The sequence below is a fragment of the Nuphar pumila genome, chromosome 7, assembly GCF_984573655.1.
Source record: "Nuphar pumila chromosome 7, dmNupPumi1.hap1.1, whole genome shotgun sequence".
In the NCBI taxonomy this organism is placed as follows: Eukaryota; Viridiplantae; Streptophyta; class Magnoliopsida; order Nymphaeales; family Nymphaeaceae; genus Nuphar; species Nuphar pumila.
The window spans coordinates 88008854-88031462 of NC_143255.1; the positions used below are offsets into that span (position 1 = coordinate 88008854).

Here is a 22609-nt window from a genome sequence, read left to right on the forward strand (position 1 = left end):
TGCATGCTCACTTAAACTTAGGTCTGAAATACAACCCTCCTCAATTCTAGGGATTGAATGCAAACAATATATGCAAGTGCATGCTTCTCTTCATTTAAATCCTATATCTTTAGGACTTGCATTAAAGCCATCTAATTTATTGCATGTTGAACATGTTTTCAAGAACATCCCTACCTATATTGTCCCGGTCCTCACGTTGCTGGGCTGTCTCACTGAACCATAGTTTGGGAGAGAGCCTCACAACTGGACCACTTATTTGGGTTAACGCCCCCCTATCACGTACTTAAGAGCCATAGTCCAAATTATATCGGTAGGTACTCAAGGATATTGGGAAGCCATTACCTTAGAACCGAAGAAATATTTCTATGCCACGTACTTCGAGCTTCGGCTTGAGTATATCGACGTACCTTGATTGGAATCAAATGATCTGAACCATAGAGTTAGGATTAAGGTCCTACAAGCCATTTCAAATATTGCATTTAGAGTCAGCTTTTAGGGAGTGTTGTTTGTGCAACTGTGATTCTGTGATATTTATTTATTATATTTTCTTATATTTTCCAAAGACCTTGGGTATATTATTCAAAATTTTCTCTTTGTTTTCAAAACCCGGGTGTATTTTTCTTTTCTTCTTCTAATTTCTTCAAATTCTTTTTTTGATCCTGCCTGCAATTTTTCTAAATTTTAAATTTTTGCCATCTATTTTCAAATTCCTTTTTCCTCCTATCTTTTCAACGTATCTTTTGATTCTATTCCAAGAATTCTTTCACCTTTCTATAATAAAGTCTCTTTTTGTTAAAAGATATCCTTTTCAAAATAGCATTCGTTTTTCATATTTTCAGTTGTTTATTCTCCCCCACGGAGTAACAACGCAATTGTCACAAATTCTGTGACGACTCAATCCCTAGTAATGGGATATCATTTTCAAATCTATCAACCTGATTCCTTCTTTTGTCAACATTTCTTTCAAAATTCTTTTTTTCTAAATATCCCATTTTTAAGTTCTCCTATTTTTCTCAAATAGCATTCTTCAAATATTATTCTTCCTTCACAGTTATACTAGGGCATTTTTTTTATGAAAAATCATTTTTTTCGAAAACCTGTTTGCAGGCAGGATCAAATAAACTCTTTTCTTTTCTCAATTTCTATCAATTGTCATTTAATCTTTTGTCAATCTTATCAATTTTATCCTTCTTTATTAATTTTATCATTTTTTCATCAAATCTTTCAAATTTTTATTTCCCGCTCAGGTTAAGGGATAAACCTGACCTTCGTTCTTCGAGGTATTCTCATTCAGAATAAGAGATAATCCTGAGACCCCTCATAGGAGTGATATTGCTACCTATGAAAATTCTTTTGCAAAACAATTTTTATCAAATCTTTCTTTATTTTGTAAATTTCTATCAATTCTCCTCAAAATTTATTCTTTTACCCTTTCGGGTTAAGGGGTAAACCTGAACCTCGACCTTCGAGGTGTCTCCTTCGTCCCTTTCAGGTTAAGGGATAAACCTGAACCTCGGCCTTCGAGGTATTTTCTTTTTTTCCATTCAGGATAAGGGATAATCCTGAGACCCCTCATAGGAGTGATATTGTTACCTATGAGAATTCTTTTGCAAAACAATTTTTATCAATCTCTCTTTATTTTTGTAAAAATCTATCAATTTCTCTTCATTAAGTTTCCCCAAATTCTATTCTTTTTTTTTCTCTTTTAGGCTAAGGGATAAAACCTGAACCTCGACATTTGAGGCATTCTTTCTCCCCGCTCAGGTTAAGGGATAAACCTGACCCTCGTTCTTCGAGGTGTTCCCATTCAGGATAAGGGATAATTCTAAGACCCCTCATAGGAGCAATAATGCTACCTATGAGAATTCTTTTTCAAGACAAATTTTCATCAATTTTCTTAATTTTTCTTCATTTTTATCAATTTTCCATCAAATTATATCTCTTTCTATCTTCTCAAATTTTCTTTTTCCTCATTCAGGATAAGGGGTTAATCCTGAAAATCGGTCCGCATACAATTAACTATGCTGGTCCATCTAAATCATAAATCATAAATCTTTCATTTCCCTTCTAAATTCAAGTCTTAGGTTATCTCTTCATAAATTCCTTCATTCCCTTTCAGGTTAAGGGATAGACCTGAACCTCATCCTTCAAGGTATTCTTTTTTCCTTTCAGGTTAAAGGATAAACCTGAACCTCGTCCTTCGAGGTATTATTTTTGCCTTTCAGGTTAAGGGATAAACCTGAACCTCATTCATCGAGGTATTTCTTTTTCTCTTTCAGGATAATCCTGAAATCTTTTATCATCTTTCAATTTTCCACCAATTTTCACCAGACTTTCGTCAGTCTTTATCAATTTTTATTCTTTATCAATTTTTATTCTTTATCAATTTCTAGCAATTTTATTGACTCTTTATCAATTTTTATTCTTTGTCAAATTTCATTAATTCTTTATCAATTCTTACCAATTTGTCAATTCTTATCAAATTTATTCTTTGTCAATTTTTATCAATTTTATTAATTCTTCATCAACTTTTTATCAATTTTTGACATTTTTTATTCATCCCCTTTCAGGTTAAGGGATAAACCTGAACCTCAGTCTTCGAGGTATCTCCTTCTCCCCTTTCAGGTTAAGGGATAAACCTGAACCTCGACCTTCGAGGTATTTCCTTTCTCCCCTTTCAGGTTCAGAGATAAACCTGAACCTCGACCTTCGAGGTATTCTTTTTCCCTCTCAGGTTAAGGGATAAACTTGAACCTCGACCTTCGAGGTATTTTCTTTTTTCCCTTCAAGATAAGGGATAATCCTGAAACTCCAGCATTCATTCCCACTTCGATTTCCAAATATCTTAAGAATGCTGGTCTCCTTTTCAATTTCTAGTTGGAAAATCCAGTGCTTGTACTGGTATATTTTCAAAAATCCAGTGCTCATACTGGTACATTTTCAAAACCCAGTGCTTGTACTGGTGCATTTTTAAAATCCAGTGCTCGTACTGGTATATTTTCAAAAATCTAGTGCTCGTACTAGTAGGTTTTCAAAATCAAGAGCTCGTACTGATACATCTTTCAAAAATCCAATGCTAGTACTGGTACATTTGCAAAAATTTAGTGCTCGTACTGGTATGCCTAGTGCTCGTGCTAGTGTCTGGCTGATCAGTTGGCCCCCCAGGTTCAGTCTTTGCACTAACCATTTATCAAAATTCAAAGTCTTATTTCCAATTTCGACCTTTGGGTCATCCAATTCTCAAGTTCAAGCCTTTGGGTTACAACTTCATCAATGCCTATCATTTTCAATCTTTCGAATTATAATTTCATCAAATGTCTATCATTTTCAAGCCTTCGGGTTATAATTTCATCAATATCTACCATTTTCAAGCCTTCGGGTTACAATTTCATCAAAATCTATCATTTTCAAGCTTTCGGGTTACAACTTCATCAATGTTTGTCATTTTTCAGCCTTCGGGTCACAATTCCATCAATCTCAACCATTTTAACCTTTTCAACAAAATTCTTCTTTCGAGCTGGTTGGTCAAACAAAATCCTGCTTTCGAGCTGGTCGGTCAAACAAATCCTGCTTTCAAGCTGGTCAAACAACAAAACCCTACTTTCGAGTTGGTCGAACAACAAAATCCTGCTTTTGAGCTGGTCGAACAAAAAAATCCTTATTTCGAGCTGGTCGAACAAAAAAAATCCTACTTTCGAGTTGTTCGAACAAAAAATCTTGCTTTTAAACTAGTCGAGTAAAAAAAATCCTGCTTTTGAGTTGGTCGAACAACCAAATCCTGCTTTCGAGCTGGTCGAACAAAAAATCTTGCTTTCGAGCTGGTCGAACAAAAAAAATCCAGCTTTTGAGCTGGTCGAACTAAAAAATCCTGCTTTCAAGCTGGTCGAACAACCAAATCCTGCTTTCGAGTTGGTCAAACAAAAAGATCCTGCTTTCGAGCTGGTCGAACAACAAAATCCTGCTTTCGAGCTAGTCGAACAAAAAAATCTTGCTTTCGAGCTAGTCAAACAAAAAAATCTGCTTTCGAGCTAGTCAAACAACCAAATCCTCCTTTCGAGCTGGTCAAACAAAAAAATCCTGCTTTTGAGCTGGTCGAACAACAAAATCCTGCTTTCGAGCTAGTCGAACAAAAAAATCTTGCTTTTGAGCTTGTCGAACAAAAAAATCTTGCTTTCGAGCTGGTCGAACAAAAAAATCCTACTTTCAAGCTGGTCAAACAAAAAACTTCTGCTTTCGAGCTGGTCAAACAAAAAATCCTGCTTTTGAGCTGGTCAAACAAAAAAAAAATCTTGCTTTTGAGCTGGTTGAACAAAAAAATCCTGCTTTTGAGCTGGTCGAATAATCAAATTTTGCTTTCAAGCTGGTCAAATAATCAAAATTTGCTTTCAAGCTGGTCGAATAAAAAATCTTGGTTTCAAGCTAGTCGAACAAAAAATCCTACTTTCGAGCTGGTCGGTCAAACAAATCCTGCTTTTGAGCTGGTCGAACAAACAAATCCTGCTTTCGAGCTGGTCGAACAAACAAATCCTGCTTTCGAGCTGGTGGAACAAAAAATCCTGTTTTCGAGCTGGTCGAACAAAAAATTTTGCTTTCGAGTTGGTGGAACAAAAAATCCTGCTTTCGAGCTGGTCGAACAAAAAATCCTGCTTTCGAGCTGGTCGAACAAAAAATCCTTCTTTTGAGTTGGTATTCCAAAAACGAAATCCAGTTTTGCTAGTAAAAAAATTGCCAAAATCTCATTTTCATTTCGTTTCTTCAAAATTTCAGCTCAAGGTCTCATCAAAGTCCATATTGAGTGATTATTTCACAAAGGATTCTTGAAAACTTTGCCAATTTGCTGAAAATATATGTTGATTCCAACATTTTACTGCACAAAGGAATCACCTCAGATTACTTTTAGTATTCTTTCCAAAAAGGTGAAACTTTTTGTGGAAAGGGATAAAATTCAAATTTTTTCCCTGTTGATCAACCAAAAGGATGTATGAAATATCCTCGGTATGATTAGCGAAAGAAATATTCAATGATGTTGAAAAGCCAGAAGTGAATTAATATTGGTCATAACTATGGTGCATGTTTAAAGACAACTTTCTGGCAATCAGATAGTGGAAATATCCTGAGCGATAAAAAGAATCCACTCAATCCATATCTCCTCAGTCATTTAAGCTACAATCAAATATCTACAAAAGGGATCTCTCAATTGTCGTCAAGTTGAAGACGAATATGCGAGCTAGACCCCCGGGACCAAAGAAGATTTGAATCATCTCTGAAATGAAGGAGTTTGTGATGGATCCTTCCAGGGAAAGTTCAAATCACCGTCAAGATGAAGGTGAATGCGATGAACCTCCCGACAAACCCTAAAAGATATTTGATTCCTGTTATCATCTAAAGATTTTTGACCAATGAGCTAATATCATCAATATAATTCCTGAGACAAAGAAGGATCAAAGCATCTCCAAGATGAAGAAGTTTGTGACGTACCCTTCCCAGAAGAAAACAAAAAGTCAGGACATCTCCAAAATGAAGGATGATGTAAAAACCCGAGAAAGCTCAGTGACTCAAAAAGAGTGCAAAAAGATCATCATGGGAAAACACCCAGATATCAAACTATCGAAATTGTCAGAAATCATCTTTTCTTATGCAAAATTCTTTTATCAATACCTTTTCACTGCTTGCTTTTATGAAATTGAGAATATTTCTTTTTTTGTTCATATTAAGGAAATGGATAACTTCCTTGAAGAAACTCATCAGCATTAAAATTTGAATCTGACTCTAGAATCCATGGAGTTAACCTCATTGGAAGAAATACTCTAGGTAAAGAGGGAATATCTTTTGCACACACGTGCACGTTTTCAAGCATTTGAGTCAACTACAATTTTTATCTTATTGGCAAAATTTTTTAGTTATCCAAAAAAATGAAATAAATACTCAATATATATTTTTTGATGCAACCTGGCATTGTTTTAAAAAAGAGTTGCCTCGTTCAGGAAATGTATCTCTTCCCGTCCCATCACGGTTTCTTCATTCAAGAATTATGTATGGTCGCACACGCTCAGGTTAAGGGTCAAACCTGAATTTCCTGCGAAAGGTCATCAATTTTAAAAGTTGATTTAGTCTCAGCAATGAGGCGCCAAAGATCATCTCTTTTCTAAGCTTTAGGGGACCCCTTTTTTCCTCCTTTTGCAAAACCCCCTCTCGGATTTATTTGTCCAAACTCCGAAGGTTTCATCATGGTTTCTTCGTTTGAGGATTCTGTATGGTCTTCCCTTTTGGATTAAGGGTTAAGCCTGAACCTCGCTCCTGGAGGTATCATCCCTTTCAGGTTAAGAGTTAAGCCTGAACCTCGCTCCAGGAGGTATCTTTCGTTTAGGTTTGGGTTAAACCTGAGCTTTGTTCCGACGAGGTTCCTCGTTTTGACGAGATAGTTCTTCCAGTCCCATCATGGTTTTTCCCATCAAGGAATCCATGCCCTTCATATCCATCCAAGAAAGGATTGTACTTGAGATTCATCTCACGAGGCATTTTTCTCAAAAATGTCCCATCAAGGTCTTCGTGTGTTCCTTTCTCATTCAGGTAAGGGTAGAACCTGAAATTCATCTTGATATATCTTTGTCCCATCTAGGTTAAGGGTTAAACCTGAGTCATTCCAAAAAGTTGATCTTGTCTCACCCATAAGACTTGATCAAGATTCTTATTTTCCACCATTTCGGGACCTTCTCCCAAGGTCCCATCACGATTTCCTCATTTCTATTATCCAGTCATATCATTTTCGAGGATTTTGACTCCCCAAAGCAATTCAGGATAAGGTTTTAAGCCTGTGAAACTATGTTTTCAAAATAATTCTTTCACACCCAGTTCAGATCTGCTGACTGGGGCATTTTTCAAAATTTGGAGTGTTTTCTTTGCTACTAAGCTCGACTTTCAACCGGCTTAGTAGCAAAGAGGCGCATCTGTGAACACCTCAAATTTTTCAAAATTTTATAAATATTCCCTTTTTGCCCTTGGCTCCCATTTTCTGAGTAATTGAGTCGATTTTGAGCTAAAATTCTAGTTATTTCTCAGATTCACTGGAATCCAAATTCATTTTATATATCTGACTCAATTTCGGAGCCGGATCCAGTGTCAAAATCCAAATCTGAGCCTCGTTATCCAAATTTTTAATCAAAATTACAAAAAATACCAAAAATAATTTCTGAAAGGCTCAGACAGTCCATTTGATATTCATTTGGATCCATTTACTCTGTATTTCTCGATTCGAGGTTAAAAACTCAAATATTTCCTTAAAACTCATTTTCTAAAGAAATTCTCCAAATTTTGCTCCGAATCCTCAGAAAACCCCTCTTTTGTAAATATTTCTCAAAATTACAAAAAAATAGTTATAAAATCTATGATTTTCCTTCAGTTTTTAGAGTTTTATTTCAAAAACACCAAAAAGAATAGAAGATATAAAAGAAAAGAACAAAAAAAAATTAAAAAAATAGAAAAATAGTTAGGAAGCCCCTTTTTATAAAAGTTGTTTTTAGTGAAAACACTTTTTTTTTTGAATTTTTTTTTACGAAAGAGCCATTGTTTTGAAAAACTTCAAAATAGAGGGGACCATTTTGTAAATTTTTCTAAATGGCTTTCTGTTACAGAAAGTCGCTCTCTCTCTCTCTCTCCCTCAAGCTCTCCCGATCACTCTCGATCCTTCTCTTTCTGCCTATAAGAAGAGGCATCCAAGCCTTATCTCAGCATATGTTTTCACCTCAGCACCCTGATCCCCTCTCAATTGCGTTTCACCCCAGCAGCTTCCTTCCCCTTTCACGATCCGTCTTCCACCTTCCCATTCTCTCATCTTCCTCTGATCCCTTCTCCTTCACGGCTCTAATCCTCTTCTTCATTCCCTCTTCACCTTTATTTTGGTCCTGAAGGAAGCTCTGAAGCCGAGCGCCATTCATCTCCTCCTTCCTTCAGAATCCCTGCAAAGCCATGGTAAATGTTTTCCCTTCCTTTTTGTTTTTTCCAATTATTCTTACGATTTTCTTATTTTGGGCCCCGTAAATGCACTATCGATGGTGTTGAGTTGCCTATAGCAACCTCAACACCTCCCTATGCGATATTAATGGAATGCTTGCATTCCGACATTGCTTTCTATTGTATATTTTTCTAATTTTATTCTGATTTCCTGTTTCGTTTTATTTTTTTCCCCCTTTTGTTAATTCTCGATTTCTTGCTTGCATCATTATCATTTCTTCTGATATTTGATTTCCAATCTCCAGTTTAATTGACTATCATTTTGATCTTTGTCTGCATTTTTCTTTTTTCTGCTGTTTTTTATTTCTCAATGTTACTCTAATTCTCTTTTTATTCCAGTTATTGTGTCACGGTTGATCCCCATTCCTTCTTTCATTAAGAGTTCATCATTTTGGTAAAAGGTAGCATTGATATATCAGAGTCTAGCTGAGCTTGGCTTAATAAGGTGAGTGATACAGTGACATTAAGATCTGTTATCATGTTTGGTCTCACTTGTTTCTCTACTGCATTGTCTCTGATCATCGGGACCATTGATGAGTTACTGACCTCCAACACGGTATGGTCTCTAGTCATCGGTACCCAAGGGTAACGAAGCATCATTTTTGTGATGACGGCATTGAGTTCCCCACTTGTCTTGATGTGTTAAGAATCATCCAAATTGATAAATGGGTTTGAGACCTCATCATCCATGAATTCAGTGGTTAGGATGTGTCATCATATAGACGCATCACAACCCAAGTTACCTGAGTTGTATGATTCAGAGCACCTATTGGACCATAGATTCCTTGTCAGTGAGACATTGTAGACCCTTGCTGCAAAATGCTCTAATCGGATCCCTAAATACCATCGAGAATCCTGAAGGGTCTTCACGGTGTGGTTGATACATGCTTGAGTCTTATACTCCTTTTCCCATCACTTGCACACTTCAACTTACCTCATCTACACTTCCTTTGATTTCTGTTTACCTGCTCCTTGCATTTCTGAGAATCTGCTCTATTTCGTTTGTTGTGGTTTGAATCTTATATTTTGTTCTAGATACTGCTTACGATTTCTTTTCTTTCCATTTAACCACTGCAACATATTAAACTCGATTCATCATAATGTTCATCTGGTAATTGGTTAGGCACTATAGTTAGTTCGATTTTATTGTGAATTTTCTTGTATTCACAAGGATAATTCCCTTTATATATCATGATAATTGATGCTAGCTCCTCCTCTATTGTTATATTTGGCAATTGCTGCCCCAGTACTTCCCGGTAGGTTGCCTTGATTCACATTCTTTGTGCTTATTATGTAAGCTTAAATATCGCATGATGTCGGATCCTGTTTTGATGCTTGCTATATATCTCTACAATCTTATTGCATTTTTACATCTCATGATTTTGTTCCTGTCCGATCCTCATTGCATTTCCTTATGATTGGGTACCATTCACCTGCAACTAGTCATCTAACGTTGTCTTGTGTGGTGTTTTCAATGAATTTGCTTTGATAGATCTGTAATTGAATTATTTTTTGCTCATGTGTATAAGTGATTCCCATCTTAGCAAAACTTCATTCAAACCATGCACACCCTATACACAATATCCAGCTTCCCCTGTTGCCATTACCTTCACCACAAGATCAGATCTGGCCCTGCATCAGATCTGATCCCTTGTACGTGTGTATTTGGAAAAATTTAGGCACCCTTCATTGATGGTCCAATATCACCTATGCATATGCATGGTGGGCTTTCACATGATCTGAGAAACTTGGATCGATAAAAAGCTTTAAGTCACCCAACAGATGTTCCAGATTCGGGTTTGCTATATGATTTTGCTTTGGCCTGATCTTGGTGGATATGTGCAAGAGTGGGGAATGAGCGACGGTGGCATTTCCTACAACTATGGTCCTCAACAGGTAGCCGATAGCAGGATCCCACTTCCACCTGCTGCAAATTAACAGTACCACCATCATACCACATTGTTACTTATTGCCATATCCACAAGCATACACTGTCACTCACTACATTTCCCCTGGGGAATTAAAGGCGTTGGTTGATTGTTACCCAGTTTAATGACACAAATTTGGGTAAGTTGGAAGCTACAGACAAAATGAGCATATTGTTAATGAGGTATCTGTTCTGAGTGAAGAAAGTGATGAGGTTGTCAAAAATTTTGCAGATCATTCAAAAGAGTATTTAAAGGTTGTGCTGCTGTTGATACTGGGAACCGTTATTGAGGCCATATTTGCAGGCCCTCTTGTGGATGCTGTCGATGATTTTTCCCCAGCAACAAGTATACCTTCTTTCTTCATTTTCTTTATTGCAGTGCCCTTGGCCACAAACTCCAGTGAGGTTGTCTCAACGCTAATTTTTGCTAGCTAGAAGAAGCGAAGAACTGCTTCTTTGACATTTTCTAAAGACCAAGAGTTACTGCCTTGATTGCTGGTGGACTTATAACAGAGATGAGGGATCTTCCTTCCAAAGGGAAGCAGATAATGCAACAATAGCATTATTAAAATGTAAGAAGGCAAAACCTTTGATAGATGTCATACTAAATGCATATGGGAAAAAGTGTGACAAATTCTCCAGTCGATGCTTTAGATTATCCTAATTTTCTAACTGTGGGTAGAGTGTTTGAATTATCAACCCTCAAAATCATTCATTCTTTTTTATACACACTACCATCATACCTTGCTTCATTTGATATCTTTTGTGTCATTTCTGGAATTATGGATTCACCATCAAGCATCTTTTGTATAACTTCATTATATAGAGTTGAGGCATGTGGAATGCTGAATCTTAACATTCAGCACCAGACTAGTTGCGGATGGGCATCTGCAAAATGTTGATTGTCGAGAAAGCACTGTTTATGGTAGGAAATATCGTGAAAGACTATTAAGATCTTGGGGTATAGTTTATGTTAATGACTGTTGTAGTTGTGCAAGAATTCTGGTGGGGATTGGCGGACTAGATGGTGAACGTCTGTGCATATTTGGGGGAGTCTGCTGGTGGCTATACAACATTGGCTGCTTCCGTTTTCAAACAGACATTCAAAGTTGGTGCTTCTTTATATGGTGTTGCTGACCTGTCACCCCCATGTTCAGGTCTGTTGTAGCCTCCACATCCATACCACAATACTACAATGCCACTTGTTGTAGTTTACACAGCAGGTCATCACATTTACAATATCCCCCACTTCATTCACATCACCTTCCTCGTTTGTTGCCACCTGCTATATACCACTTTTACCTTCATCCAATATCTTTTCCACAACTTCTTCACCCACCCCTTGCATCTCAACCTGTCCATTGACTATGGCTATGAGCATTTGCTGCAAACTTGATTCACATATTAGGAATAGCAGAATTTTCTCTAAGATCCTAATGCATCGGTTCATTAGTCAAGTCTTCAGATATAACATAGAGCAATGGATTTGCTAAAACAAATTTGGTGTTTGATTTGCTATAAGAGGTGTATTTTTTCAATGCTTGACATGTATCTTGTTCATTTGCACAGTGTCATCATATAGGCATCCTAATTAGCTTAAGATACCATTCACATATTTTGGCATTTACTTTTCATTAGTTTAGAACATTTCAAGTATATTTTGGTATTCATTCCTCATTAGTTTGATACATCATTCCAATGTAGGTTTTGTCCTTTGCATTGCATTTTTCATTAGTATATGCCTAGTATTTCATTAGTCACATCTTAGGTCCAATGTGATATTTCTTGTTCACATGTATCTCCTACCCTGTGCTAACTCGAATTTTGCAGGAATTATGTGGAAAAGTTTGTTTTCCTTCTTAATTTAGGAATTTTTAATTTCAATTCAAATTCAAAGATGTAATAGTTAGATGTCAATGAGAAACTTTATATTTCAGTACTAGATTAGAATGTATGAGCATGTACATATCATGAATTATATGTTTCCATATCATTCTTCTCTTTTATTTCAAAAGTCTCATGAATGGAAACACGAATGACATGTGTACCATTCTAATAAAAGGTGATTAAATCCTAAGTAGACGATTTGCATCAATGGCCATAGTCAAGGTGTGAACAAAACTTAGGATTTTCATCTTTTATGGAATAACATTGGATCCACATTGGGTCTCCTTAAAAAATCATCATATTTTTCTAAATATTTTCTCTCTTTATCAGAGTTTAACTTAAAATTAACTCAAAATATATATCAATGGCCATAGTCAGGATATATTGAGAGTTAATTTTATTTTAAACTCTATAAAGGCACCTAAATATGTTTTATTCTTCATTTGAATTTAAATATGATTATTATATAATACATTTTATGACCATAATCAGAAATGTATTATATCTTCAATCTTATTTCAATTCATTTAGAGAATGAAATATGTTTTTCAAAAACCCAATTTCAAATTCTTTTAATTCATTCATCATTTAGGATAGAATTACATCATATTTTCAAATTCTTTCATATTATTTCAAAATTCAAGTAATTTTGAGATAAATCCTTAAATATGTTCTTCATTTCTCAAATCAATATTCAATTCTTATTCAAATCCAAACTTTAATTTCAAAGTCTAATTTGGCTTTGAAATTTCAAATTCATCTCTAAATTCAAAATTCAATTTCCAATTCAATTCAAATTCCAAATTTCAATTCAACTTTAAAATTTCAAATTCATTTTCCGGATTCTATGTTAAATTTCAATTTAATATCCCAGATTGTATTTCAAAGTTTAATTTAAACTTTGAAATCCCAAATTCATCTCCTGATTCCAAAATTCAAGTTTAAAATCCAATTTATTCTTTATTTTTCAAAATCTCCAAAGTTCTATCTAAAGTTTGAGTCTTGATTCTCAATTCAAAATCAAGGTTTTGAGATTGATTCTGAATCTCAAAATTTGATTTTTCCTAAGTTTAAGCCCACTTTTAAATTCAATCTGGATTTCCAAAATCTATATTCGTCTTCAAAAAGTCTCAAAATCCAATTCCATCTTGGATTCTAGATTTGGAACCCAATTCCACCTTGGATTCAGATCTTCAAATCCAATTTCATCTTAGATTCTAGATTGCAAAATCAAATTCCATCTTGGATTCCATATTTCAGGATCTAATTCCATCTAGGGCTCCAGATTTTGGATCCGATCCCATCTGGGATTCCATATTTCAAAACCAGTTCCATTTAGGATTCCAGATTTCGGATTCAAATCCATATTGGATATTAGACTTCGGATCCAATTCCATCTTAGATTCCAGATTTCGGATCAAATTCCATTTAGGATACCAGATTTCAAATCCAGTTTCATTTCTAATTCTAAACCCAATTCCATTTTCAAATCTCACATCAATTTTTGAAATCCGGATTCCAATCCCAACTTTATTTTGAAATTCTTTTTTTCCCAAGTCTAAATTTAAACTCCCAAATTCAATTCTTATTTCAGGTTTTGAATTCAAAACTCAAAACCAAAAATATCTTTTCAAAATTGATTCTTGAAAATTGATCCAAATTCAAAGTTCATCTTGACTTTGAAATTTCATTCTTACTTCAAAATTCCAATTCTAAATTCCAATTCTCCTTTTCTCTTCATCTAAGATTTATTTTCCAAACTCTGATTATTCCAAGACTTGGAATTTTAAGTCTCTTCTTCCAGATCTATTTCAAACTCTAAGTTAGATTCAAAATCTAACTTTTTCAAACCAAATTCAAACCTTTGAATCATTTCTTCACTCCATTATCAAATTTATTTTAGAATCACTTGGAAAATCTCAAAATTTCTAAACTATCTTCTCAAAAGCATACATTTCTGCATTTGCATCGCACAAGATGATTCTTTGTACATTTAGACTTAGAATAAATTCTTAGATAACATTTAGGCAAAGCAAAAGGCATAAGTTTGATCTTTGGTTCGATTACCTCTGGTAAAGGCGCCAAGAACGGTCGAACCTCGTACTGACGAGCGAATCCTGTCTCTCCATTTTCCCATAAATTTTGAAAACAGAGGCGAGTAATTTCAAAATATTTTCAAAATTAAGGTCAAGTGAGACCTTTGCAAAAGAGTTCCTCTCTATCTTCTCTCTTCTTTTTTGTCTTTTATTTCCCCTTAAAAAAGAGAATAGAGGCTAGAATGGCAAAAGAGAAGGAAAAAAGGAAACAAGTTGAAAAAATTTGCAATGATCACACATGCACGATTTTAAAGACTATCTCACATCATACTATCATGCTTACTATATGGTCTAAATGCAGAAATTAGAATTTCTGTTATACATGCCCAAAAGAAAGAGGCCACATGACATCACCATATGAACCAATCATTCTATGTGAACATTTTTTTTAAGCCTATTTCAATACGCATTTGGACTTGCAAAATATAAGTAGTCGAATAATCACATCATGGTTGCATCATATATATAGCAAGAGCATGCCAAAATAAAATGAACTAGCATCAAACACACATAAGGGTTCTGTATACGTTAACTCTCACACAACATAAATCACAAATAATGTGTGATTGACAGTGTTCGCTGTTCACACTTTCAGATATGTGACTCACAAGGGAATGCAGTGCTAATCATGTGATCCAGTCCACTATGTATATGTATTTTTTTCTCATGTCTTTGTAGTTTCCTGTCTCGAGTATACATAGAGACATATTAAATATATTAAAGCTATCTGAGGATGCAGATTCAATATGGTGGTCTAGATCGCTTGTATGCAGAAATTATTTCAGACTTCATTGAATATGTAGATCCATGTTTTCTCTAGATCTATACGTTCATCCAGATATTTGGATCAATCTATGCTTATTTCTTATAGTATACGGTTTGGTGGGTTCAAGTACAACCACACGAAATGGTTTAACCCAAATCTTTCAGCAGCCATGGCTGCAAAAATGTATGTTTCCTGCTTATATTTGAGAGGGATGCAACGTACTAGTACTACAAAGCATCAAGCATACCCATACAAACATAATACCCCTTACCTTTCTGGAGCTTCGAGATGGCAACGACTACGCTTCTCCTTTTCGATGGAGCAACATGCTGTCACGAAGAGGAAGACCTTCACTGTCCAAAAATGGTGGTCAAGCACAAGAGAGAGAGAGAGAGAGAGAGAGAGAGAGAGAGAGAGAGAGAGAGAGAGAGAGTAGGGTTTAGAAAATTGTGTTTCACGATTTCTCAATTTCCTTCCTATTTTATCTCCGCCTTCTTAGGTGGATTTTCAAATCTCAAACTCAAGTGCATCTCCCTCAATCCCACGATTTTTTGTAAAATCATCTCCTCTTCCGATAATGCCCCTCACTCCATGTATTAAATTTTCTAACTTTCACCATTTTTTTCTCTACTATGGTACCCCTCATCTCATGATACATGGGATTCTTCGAACATTTTTTTTTTGCAAAGTGAGAGGAGTAGCAACTCCTCTCACGGTTTTGGTGATGAGAGGCTAAAATGTAGGGTTTCTTTTGAGCCCACGTTTTACCTTTTCCAACAAGGTAAAAATCATAGGTGGTTTATGCAAAAAGACTTTGTGCACAGGGAGTTTCGAACCGTGGTCTATTCCAAAAGGGGCAACAAACCCCACCAATGTGCTATATTCAATTTCGTTGCAAATAAAGCAAAATTTATTATACGTAACCCTGTCTGGGCCTATTTTTGGTTTCTATATAAAAAGGAAAAATGTTTTCCTTCATACCACATGTGCGCGCACGATGAGTTTTGAACTAGAGATGTCTCACAACTAGGCAATACCTCTTGCCATAACACCACTTCACCTCTTGTTGTTTGTTTTAGCAGAATTAATTTATATAAGCTTTTGCTTGATGTTTCACTATTTAGCGGGTTTTTTCATTTTCATGTGGGCTTTCTAGATTCTTCTTGTTTTCACATTAACTTCCATTTAATGTACTTCGGATCTCACACCAGAGTCTTGAAGTATTTGAGTTTCTCAAGATACCTTCACGAATCGGGTCGGATCTTCAGATCTTCAGATCTTCCTAGAGTCCAAATCTGAGTCCAAATCCAAGCTTTCTTTATTGGATTTGTGTGAACCACCCCGGATTCAGTGGAATTGCATTAAATTTAACAGTCATATTATTTTGTAATATTTTACATTTTTTTATTTCACTAAAAATTCATTAAAAATTCCTGGGTTTTACAATCCTACAAAAAACAACGATCATTGTCAAATATCGCTATACAATCTAGATCTTGAGTTAGTCTACTTATGAAGATTAGGTTGAACTTGAATTCAGGAATATGCATGACATTTGAAAGACTTATTTTGAAAGATATGGTGGCATTTTCAATATGAGAGACATGGATTAGAATCCCATTTGAGAGGTTAACAGAGGAAAAGATATTGGTATTGGTGATGTGAGATTATAAAAAAATTCGGTCATATAATTGGTTGCACAAGTGTCAAGAATCCATTGTTGTGAAAAAGGGACGATGGCAGTGAAGTTCAAAACATTACCTGCCAAATGCACTTGTGGACTTGCTCGATTACCTTGATTGATAAAAGTAAAGGACTGTTCAACTTGATCCTTGGTAAATGACAGGTTTGATGTGGATTCATTGACTATGCTTGTATGAGCCAAGAATTTTTGTTTTTCATTGGGCGTCCCATCACTTGTTTTTAATTGATTCATGCTCCTTTTATTTTGCTGATTAGGGAAATTATGTAAGTGAAAGCATTTATCCATGATGTGATCAACTTTTTTGCAATGATCATAGTGCGGTTGAGATCGACCTTGGCATGTTTTTTCTTGTGTCTCGACTATCACAACAAGAGGGGTTTCAATCACGACATTAGGAGCGATGCACATGCCATGTTGTTGCTCTTCCTGCATGATTAGAAAATAAGCCTTCAACACAGTTGGGGGTAGTTGCATGAGAAGGACTTGACTACGAATCGTGCCATAGTTGTCATTTAGTCTTATTAGGAACTGGATGAGGTGATCTAATTGTTGATGGTCGTGCACGGTCTTCATAGCACTGCAAGCGCACTCAAGAAGGGGGGCGTGTGAATCAAGTTCATCCCATAGTCCTTTTAGTTTTGTGAAATATTTCGCCACTGAAGATTTTATTTGCTTCATATTGATTATTTGATGTTAGATCTGATAGATCCTTAGAACGTCTAAATTAAGAGAATCGATCCTCCAAGTCCTTTCATACCTGGGTGGCGCTTTGGGCATATATAACACTTTTCGATAAATCTTTGTGAATGACATTGAGAATCCAAGAGAGGACCATATGGTTACATCTCTCCCAGGTAGCTACCATTTTTGGTGGGTTTGCGGGTTTCATGATGGTGTCATTGACGAAGCCCATCTTGTTCTTGTCACTGAGCGCTATAGACATCACTCATTTCAATATCAAATAATTTTTTCCCGTAAGAACTTGCGATACAAGCAATGCTCCTAGATTATCAGAATGATGTATAGAGAAGGAATTGTAATTTGTTGTATTTTCATCCTTTTGCAATTGATCGCTAAAAGCCATGAATAACGAGCCTCAAACTCGTGATATGACTGCTTTTGAAAAAGACAGATTCGGCTTCCGCTCGATGTGAAGAGTTGTACTTAAATAACGTTGATGATTTTTGGCAGAGCACGTTGTGCCTACAATGTTGGTGATTTTGATGCACATAACACAACCAACTGAATATTGTGTGCACAGAGAGACACCTTTAATACGATTAATGACCAGTATTACGTCATGCTCTGATACCATGAAAGGAAATACTGAGACAGATAAAAGAATAGTTTTGATTTTTATTATTTACATTCACGTACTTCATACATTTTATATAATGCAGAAAGATAAAAAAAATGTGTTAAGTTGTAACACTGTTATCCCATGCGGTAACTACATTTGATATTATCCAACGCAATGTAAGGCACATTTGGATAACCATGGCATATTGTTAACTCATTTGATATGACTCAGTGCTATCCAATGCGCAGTTGGTGATAACCGTAGCATACAGTTATCACATTTGATATTATCATATCAGACGTCTGGATATGATAAGATAAGAATGTGATTCTAACACTATCTCTATTATACCATTGCTATTGTGGTATATAAGTTCTGTAGCTCTTTGAAAACAGGTATTGAATAGGGTGATATCTCTATCCCTTATCTGATCCTTAGTCTCTCACCCTAATGGGCTTGAGGAATGCTTGCCTTATTATCTTACTCCTTAGCTCCTTAATGGTTGCTTCCAATTCAGATTGAAGATTCTGCTGATTCTACTTGCTCTTGAGAGCAAAGCACTAGCTCCACGTGAACTCAATTGTCCAAAGTGAACCTCTGCACCTAACTCCAAAACTAAAAGCACCCAAGTGGTGGTGGTGGTGGGGGGGGGGAGGATAAAACCCCAAAGCTCTTCATCAGAGCCCAAAATAAACGAGTCTCCAAGTTTCTTGCTCTATACTCTCGGTTGTCTAATGAAGTAGAAAGGGGCAATCCCCACAAGGGGAACTCGGTTTTCTCGATTGATTACTTTGGGGATTACACAGGAAAATGGCCGTTACCCGTTCTTCATATGGGCGTAAAGTGATCAGAAACCGAAGGAACGGAAGAAAGAGAGAGGCCTATAGATAATGGGAACAGGGGGAAAAAGGAGAGCAAAAGAAAATTCACCGTAGAAAGAGAACTGATGGAACTTACAAGTTACAAGGGAGAAGAGTGCAGAAACAAGGGTCGAGGTGAGGTTAGAAAAGAGGAAGGAGCTTTGCCCAAAACATCAACACATAAAAATGCGGTGAGCGTGGATCGAACACGCGACCTTCAGATCTTCAGTCTGACGCTCTCCCAACTGAGCTATCCCCGCTATACATTCTACGTTCTTATTTTATAGGTCTAATTTATGAGATTGTCCCAGATCATTTCTAAAGATCTGCGAAGCTAGATCCAGTGAATTGTAAAGTGCTAAAGAAAAGGCAGGACTAAAGCTGATTTTAACTTGGCTCCAATGTTACATGCTTTTAGGGTCCGAGCTGATATTTGTTACATAGGAAAAAAAAACCAATTCATGGCTCCACGGACCAAGTGGATCTGGTCTCATTTGATAACCAAAGCTTACTGAGGCTCGGATGTGGTTTGGATATTTCCTTCCCAGGTTTCGATCGGCCATAAAACCCAGTTTAGATCTATCTTAATCAGACATAGGCCTTACATGTTGGCTGTGCATGCTCTGGATCTAAATCTATCTACCCAGATGAGAGAACTCAGAGAGGGGGCAGGGTTAGAGCAACATATAAGCCTGGGACCGGAACCTAGATTTATCATATTGGATCCATTCTAAGATCCAATAACATAATAATATGTAGCCTACCCAGAGAACGCCAGGAAAAGTCATCTTGAACAATTTGCTTGGGAATTGATCAAATCAAAGCATTAAACATAAGACGAGTCTTCCAATCCTCCATTCTTTATTTGTTCCTTTGCTGCAGCTACACCAAGCAAAACAGGCAGGGTTAGGTTTGGATATGGATCTGTATCACTTATTCCTGATCCAAACCATGCACGTTTCCAACTTGGGTTTGAAATTGACCCAATTTGGATACACATCCGATAATTGATCTGTTTTGGGTACCTGGGTGCTAGACTGGTGAATGTGGTTTTGGATCATGTGATGACAGCTTAGAGCTGATCCCGCTGGCACCCTTAGTGGCACATGGAGATTAATTAATTAACGAAGGCTTTTCTGGATTTATCCAACAATATCCAGAAACTAAAGGATATTTTTTAAAAGTACATCTTTTCCATGCTTTTCATAAAATCAAAATCATAAATGAAATAAAGGGTGAATCTATGACTTGATAAACCAACAAAATGAACCTATTTTGGAAAATAAATTTCAAAATTTAAGGCAAAATGACCAAAATACCCCTAAAATTAAAACTGTGGCCTTAAAATTAGGGTTTTTTTGAAACAAATTTTGAAATATACATCATATGAAAGCTCAAAAATTTATGAAATTGATTGAAGAGATTGCTAATGTGATTAAAAACATTATCAAAATTTTAAATCATGAAAATAATATTCAAAATTGAGGAATTAAGTGAGAAAATATATAATTTGCCCATGTTTAGCAAAATTATGACTTTTTAGACAATCGGTTTTGAAAAATGCAATGAATGAAATTCTAAATGACCATAGAAATTTATTAAAATTGATATGGAGACTCTTAACAACCTTAGAAAGAATATATAATTAAAAAATTTGAGAAATCATCGGAGAAAAATCCGAGTTATGGTCTTTTATCAGATTAAAACAGGATTTTGTAGAAATAAAAAATTTACAAGAAAATCTATCAGAATGTTTTGAGTAAAAAGAGACCTAAAAGAATTAAATTCAAGCCCAAATTGAGTCCATAGATTCAAGACAAATCAGAGAAACATCTTCTTTTTACATAATATCAAAATCATTTTTAAATCTTGAGATATTAACGAAACATTAGAGAATTAATTTTAGAAACAAGAGATTGAATTTTAACAGAAAGGTTTCTGTAATTTGAGTGTTTCAGAAACTAAACTGATTCAATTTCTCCCAAATTTGTGGGATAAATTGCTTAAAAAAATACAAAAACTACTTCAATTTACAAAAATAGAAAATCAATTTTGGTTTGGGCGTGGTGACTCTACAAAGTCATTGTTCTATCTCAAAAAATGAACCTATTACAAAACACAGTGTTATGTAACCAGTCACAGTTTTTGACATAAATGAAATAGCAAATGAGCATTAGGATGCTTTGACTTCAAGCCCTGAGTTACAAAATCAAAGATTTCAATAAAGACAAACATTTACACAAAACTCAGAACCATCAAGATAAAAAATACCAGCAAACTCCAATACAAAGCAAGAATGTGAGTAGACATAACACATACATCAAGACACCCATTAAATATAGTTAACTAGGTTTCTCAAAAGAGCTTACCACTGTTTTCATGCAATATGTGATAGTTCAATCAATTGTTAATCTTTAAAATATGCATGTCGTCTGAAACCTGAGATCCAAATATTTACATACAAGGGAGTGGTTCGGTGATGATAATGAATGATTAGTCATGGAAAAGCTCCCCCTTAAACCCCAAGGGAATGGAAAGGAAGGGAAGCAGAGAAAGTGCTCCTCACATCTGAGCTCAAGTTTCCACAAAGATAGGAGGCCGTTTATGAGATAGAGCAGCTGAGTTCACGAAGAAGCAGTATGCAAATAAGGAATAATACAATGCGTATACCATATACCTAATGAGTAGCGTATGAAGAGCCAGAAGAGAAAGCTCTAGAAGGTAGGCAGCTCATGACATAAATATGAATAGTATCATTCCCTTGATCTGCAATGTCTAAACCACTTGAATGGTTCAGCAAATCTAATTCTTACTCCACCATTAGTGCTTGGGGCATATCACCACCACATCGCCTATCTGAAGCAGCATTGATCCTCTTCAAACATTGAAGCTATTCAAACCTCCATTGTCTGAGATATTCCAGTTGTTCAGTTGAGGGGTTAGGGACACGTGAGAGATATGCCATCACAGTTGTTTGCAAAAGAACGTTGGTAGCATTGACTCTATTTTTATTTCTTACTTGTTTTCACGTATGTCTCCTGACTATGGCCATTGATATATATATTGAAATAATTGTAAACTAAACACTGATAAAAGAGAAAAATATTTAAAGAAAATATAATGAGTTTTGAAGAGGATCCAGTGTGGATCCAGTGTTTATTCTATAAAAGATGAAAATCCTAAGTCTTGTTCACATCCTGACTATGGCCATTGATGCAAATCAACTTAGGACTTAATCACCTCTTACTAGAATGGTGCACGTGCCATTCGTATTCTCATTCGTGAGAATTTGAAATAAAAGAGAAGAATGATATAACAATGGATAATTCATGATATTTACATGCTCATTCATTCTAATCTAACAGCTGGAAATGTAGAATTTTCATTATGCTCTATCTTATTACAACATTTAAAATTGAAATTACAATCCTCAAGTAATGACATTTTCCATATATTCCCTGCAAAACACTTGATTAATATGAAAAAAGAAGAAAATTGCACATATCATATGGATGTTAATGGTAAAAATGCTCATATGCCAATATGTTTAAGATCTAAAGTGTAGAAAGATGAAAATGATATATACCTATGTACATATATATATATATATGTATATATGTATATCTATATATGTATATAGGTGGAATGGTGAATGTGAAGGGACTATGTAGGCGAATGGTAGTACACAGCTACTGGGAGTTGTGCATGTGTTGGAAAAGTGATGACAGGGTGAAGGTCATTTGAGAGACCGTGTGCTGGGAAAGGCAAAGTGCAGCAAAACTGCCACTGTGTAGCAGATATATGACAGGCATAAGGTGATGGGGAAGGCAAAGTGCAACAAAATTGCCACTGTGTAGCAGATATATGACAAGCATAAGGTGCTGGGGAAGGAAAAGTGCAGTAAGCAGGATGTTGGCAACCGTAGGCAGCACAATAAATGTTGCAGCAACCATGACTATGGCTAGCAAAAAGTAATGCTGAAATGAGCCAACATTAGGCACAGTGGATGGCAGGGTTGGTGGCGCAGTGGGGGAAAATCTAACAAATGGATTGCTAAA

At 35.8% G+C, this 22609-nt stretch overlaps 1 non-coding gene across 1 annotated transcript; it reads right to left on the reverse strand.

The window, feature by feature from the left end:
• Window positions 1-18738: 18738 nt before the first annotated feature.
• Window positions 18739-18811, reverse strand: TRNAF-GAA (transfer RNA phenylalanine (anticodon GAA)). The gene has a single exon. It is a non-coding gene; the product is annotated as a tRNA-Phe (tRNA).
• Window positions 18812-22609: the final 3798 nt, after the last annotated feature.